General features: G+C 37.4%; 1 non-coding gene across 1 annotated transcript; it reads left to right on the top strand.

The window, feature by feature from the left end:
* Positions 1 to 417: 417 nt before the first annotated feature.
* On the top strand, positions 418 to 519 carry LOC143643032 (U6 spliceosomal RNA). Its single transcript, XR_013156077.1, has one exon. It is a non-coding gene; the product is annotated as a U6 spliceosomal RNA (small nuclear RNA).
* Positions 520 to 5,490: the final 4,971 nt, after the last annotated feature.

Below are 5,490 nucleotides of genomic sequence, written 5' to 3'. Positions count from 1 at the left end.
TTCATCTCTTTTAGCTTCTGTATGTGTTTTATCCTTTTATAAAAAACCCCAGTAAGCAGATTAAGTCCCACCTTGAATGAAGAGGGTCACATCTCAATTGAAATAACCAAATCAAAAGGTACCACCTACAATGGGTCTGAACCCACAGGAATAGATGAATGGAACATGGTCTTTTATAGGGTACATAACAGCCTCCAAACTACTGCCTAAAGTCATATTATTTAAGATAGGGTAAAACTGGCAAGAGATAGACAAATATAATGACAGAAAGTTACTCATTCAAATTGCATATATGTTTTTATAAAAATATGATATATGGCAGAACCAGGAATGCACATCAATGTGGAACTGTTAAATATAAACTATTTATTAAATGAACTATTTAATAAATTGTACTGTAAACTATTAAAATAAATGGTATTCAAATTCATGAAGCATTCCATATTTTTGATACAGAGAAAATTAGCATGGTCCCTGAACAAGGATGACACGCAAATTCGTAAAATAAATGGTACAACTGGTTATCCATATGGAAAAAATAAAAATTTGGATTTCTAGCTTATACCATACATAAATCAACTTCAGATGGATTAAAGAATATAAAGAATTAAATGTAAAAGGCAAAACTTTACAACTTTTAGAAGTATATAACATAATATCCTTATGACAACAGATAGAAAAGCATTTCTCAAGTAACATATAAGTGAAAACATTTGAATCTATTAACTCTATTAAAAACTCTATTAAACTCTATTAAAAAAATAATAATAGAGTGAAAAGACAAGCCACAATCTTGGAAAAGGTATTTATAACACATATGTCAGAGAAAATACAAATATCCAGAATATGTACACAGGCAGATGATATTAAACAGGAATTTCACAGAAGAAATGAAAATGTCAAATATGAAAAGATGCTCAATCTCCCTATGAAATGCAAGCAAAACCACATTGATGTTCTTTTGACCTTATTCTAGACTAAGAAAAATTTAAACCCTTTGGGGCCATGTGGTCCTCAGCTTGTGCCACATTGGCAAATACCAGAAGCACCAGGAGATCAGGGTAATAATGGGTGTCAAGCCTCACTACAGGATCAATTGTGACAGAATTGCCAGGATATTCTGGGAAGATCAGACCATAGGACATGGTCACCCTTGTGCCCAATTGTTCACTTCGATAAATTGTGTAGCCTTAATCAGTGAGCAAAGGTAAAATGCTGCCCCAAATAAGATAGAAGTTGCTTTTATAACTGATTTGGTATGATTGGGCTACTACAAAGTTCTGGGGAAGGAATGGTCTTAAAGCAGCCAAGCATGGTGAAGATCAACTCCTTGGCAGAAGAGCTGAAGAGAGGCTTAAGATATGGGGGGTGGGGGGGAGATACGGGTGGAATGTGTATCCTAGTGGAGGTCTGAGGCCACATCAGGAGGTTCATTAAATGTTACACACACACACACGCACACCCAATACAAACACTCATTGAAATATCATTTCAAAACACCTCATTGGCAAAAATTAAACCATTTCAAAATACCTCATTGGCAAAGATTAAAATTCCTGATAATACCAAGTGCTGGTACAGATGTGAGCAGGGAGAATTCATTTACACTGTGAGAATTATAAATGGAAACAGCCAACTGTGAGCAGGGAGAATTCATTTACACTGTGAGAATTATAAATGGAAACAGCCAACTGGGAAAATAACTGGACAACATCTAGTAAAGTTGTAGATATGCATACCTGTTTTGATTTGTCAAAGCTGCTGGAAAGCAGTATACCAGAAATAGATTGACTATTATAAAAGGGATTTATTAAGTTGCAAGCTACAATTCTAAAGCCATGAAAATGTCCAAATTAAGGCACCAACAAGAGATTACCTGCACTCAAGAAAGGCCGATCAAGTCCAGGGGTTTCTCTGTCACATGGAAAGGCGCATGGTGACATCTAGTATACTTCTCTCCAGATCTATGGTTTCAAACGGCTCTCAGCATCTTCAAGTTTCTGTGTCTAAGCATCTGCTCTCTTTGAGAGCTGTTTTAAGGACTCCAGTAAACTAATTAACTCACCTTGAATGGGTAGGATCACATCTCCATGGATATCATCTAATCAAAAGGCCCCATCCACAATTGGGTGGTTCACATCTCCATGGAAACAATCTGATCAAAAGATCCCACCTGCAATATGTCTGTACCTGCAAGACTGGATTAAAAGAGCATGGCTTTTCCAGAGTACATACAATTTCATAGCAGTATAATTCCTTAAATTCCAGCGATTCCACTCCTAGATATATATCTTGTAGTACCTCTCTGGCACATGCACCAGGAGATATGTATAAGAATGTTCAGGACAGCATTGCTTGTAATAGTAAAAACTTACAAAAAATTCAAATATCCACCTACAATGGATAAATATTCATCCAACTGAAAATGATAGAGCAGAAAAAATGAATGAACTTCAGTTATAGATATCAGTATGCCTGAATTGAAAAACCTTAAATTAGAGGAAAAAAGTAATAAAAGAATGCACACAATATAATTCCATTTATATATAGTTAAGACCCAGACAGAATTTAAAAATATATGTTATTTTAAGGAATATTTACATATATGATAAAATGTAAGGGAATAAGCAACAATACACGTGGTAGTACTTATCTTTAAGAGGAGAGTGAAATATGTGATTGGAGAAAGCGTACACTAGATTCACTTTATTTTTTCATTAAACTTTATATGTACATTTTCTATATTAGATTTGGGCAAACTATAGTCTACATGCCAAATCTTGTGTTCTACCTGCCTAAGAATGGCCTTTACATTTTCAAATGATTGAAAAAAAAAGAATATTTCATATGTGAACATAATATGAAATTCAAATTTTAGTGTCCATAAATTAAGTTTTATCAGAACACAGCAATGCCATTTGTTTAGACAATGCCTATGGCTATTTTGCAATAAAATAGCAGAGTTAAAAATTTTCAACAGAGACCTATGGCCTATAAGCCTACAATACCTACTACCTGGCTCTTTGTAGAGAAAATTCTTCAATGCTTGCTACATATTCATATGTGTGCTATGTTTAACCATTAAAAATAAAATCATTTCATGAAAATATTAAAACAAGAAGTTATAAGTACGACTACCTTACTTTAGCAGGTACCTCTTGCCTAGAGACTTTTTCTATAATCACAAGTTTCTATGTAAGGACTAAATAAAGTATTTCTGAGGATGCAAGGTACCATTTAAGAATGAAATTTTCTCATTTGTGGTATTAAATAATTCTTTTTTTTTTCCTTAGGAATAAGTAGTAAAGTATATTAAAAAGAGAAGTTTATTAAATAGAGAGTACATGTTATAGAGGTTAACACAGGTGTGCCTAAGGGAGGGACCTGCATTGAGTGGAGTGGGCCAGTTTGTTTTTTAGGAAAGTTTTATCAGTTGCAGGTTTCCATAGCAACCTTTGAATACTAGTTATCTTCTTTGTTCTAGGAGGAAATAGCTAGCAGAATTCATGGTTTGTTGTCACATACCTAAAATTTGCGTTTGGGCAAATGGATAACAATCTTTACGACCTTATGCTTCCTTTTATTAAGTAAGAGTTTGCTTTGGGCCCAGAATTTTACAAGCTTTATGGTTTGGGGAGGACTCAATGATGTGGGGTCTTTAGGGATCTTTTTGTTCCAGAAGTTTTGCAGCTGCAGTTTGCAGCTCTGTGTTAGTTCCTTTGGAGCTAGATAAGAAACAAGGGACTTGGAGTTGTCTATTAACTCCCTCAGAGTTGAATAGGAAACCAGGAACTTACAGTTGTCATATTTCATCCTGCTTCAATCCCTCCCTGAAAGAGTTTTGATTTTTTTTGGCGGGGGGAGGTGCATGGTCCAGGAATCGAACCTGGGTCTCCCACATGAAAGGCGAGCATTCTACCACTGAACCACCCGTGCACTCATTCCTTTAATCTTATAGGGAGATTGAGGGATAAAATTTTTATGTTTTCATAGAGTTGAGAGTACATGTAGGAATGTGCATTATTGCTGACAATTTTGGAAGGGTTGGGGGATATTGGAAAATGTAAAAATATTATTCTGGTACAATACACCCCATCCCACCACTCTTACAGTCTTTCTGCCACCTCTTCTGGATAAGTCCCTGTTCTAGTTTGCTAGCTGCTGGAATGCAATATACCAGAAACGGAATGGCTTTTAAAAAGGGGAATTTAATGAGTTGCTAGTTTACAGTTCTAAGGCTGAGAAAATGTCCCAATTAAAACAAGTCTAAAGAAATGTCCAATCAAAGGCATCTAGGGAAAGATACCTTGGTTCAAGAAGGCTGATGAAGTTCAGGGTTTCTCTCTCAAGTGAGAAGGCACATGGCGAACACAGTCAGGGCTTCTCTCTCAGCTGGAAGGGCACATGGCAAATACAGCATCATCTGCTAGCTTTCTCTCCTGGCTTCCTATTTCATGACGCTCCCTGGGAGGTGTCTTCCTTCTTCATCTCCAAAGGTCGCTGGCTGGTGGACTCTGCTTTGTAGTGTTGCTCTCTCTGAATCTCCCTGAATCTCTCATTCTCCAAAATGTTTCCTCTTTTATAGGACTTCAGAAACTAATCAAAACCCACTCAAATGGGTGGAGACATGTCATCCCCTAATCCAGTTTAACAACCATTCTTAACTAAATCACATCAACCAGGGAGATGATCTCATTACAGTTTCAAACATACAGTATTGAATAGAGATTATTCTACCTTTATGAAATGCAATTTATATTAAAACATGGCTTTTCTTAGAGGGCATGCTTCCTTTCAAAACAGCACAGTCCCTGAGTGAGGAATGGGAGGTTACAGATTTACAGTTTGCAATGTTGACAAATGAGGAAACAATAGCATTTGGGGGAAGGCAAGCATGCTCTGGCTCCCTTAAAGTTGCTTTACTCCCCCGTTCATTTATTTTGTCATATAATGATGTCCCATTAACAGCTGAATGTGAACAGCCATCCTACCTGCTGGTGTGCAGTTGAATCAGGAGTTCTGGTGCCCAGGATGTCACCTTTAGTGATTATTCAGATTGTGCTGTTCTAAACACGTCATAGATGGGCAGGTCCTGTTTATACATAATCTTGTTTCTTTTAAAAGCCGCTTTCTGTTGAAGATGAATTTCTGATTTGTAGTTTACCACAAATACCGCCTTATCTAGAGACACCCAGGGTTCCGTGATTTCAATATTCTTCAGCGAGATCAGGGAACCATTGGCCCTGGGCCCCGGCAGTCCTGGTTGGGGGTGGCCAACAGGGCTTTTTACTCTCTTGGACCCAGTGTTCTGCTTTCCCACCTCATGGACAAGGCCCTGGAAGTGCTTTCTGTCTTCCAGGCTATTTTTGGTCTTTGGGGACAGTCCTGCTTCCAGTGTCCCAGCTCTCCACATTGATAACAGGTTCCTGATGGTTTCTGCCCTGAGTGGCCCTGAGATGTCTGGTTACAGCCAAAGTTATGAACCATGCC

This window comes from Tamandua tetradactyla, chromosome 7 (assembly GCF_023851605.1).
Source record: "Tamandua tetradactyla isolate mTamTet1 chromosome 7, mTamTet1.pri, whole genome shotgun sequence".
In the NCBI taxonomy this organism is placed as follows: domain Eukaryota; kingdom Metazoa; phylum Chordata; class Mammalia; order Pilosa; family Myrmecophagidae; genus Tamandua; species Tamandua tetradactyla.
This window is presented reverse-complemented; position numbering and strand designations above follow the sequence as displayed.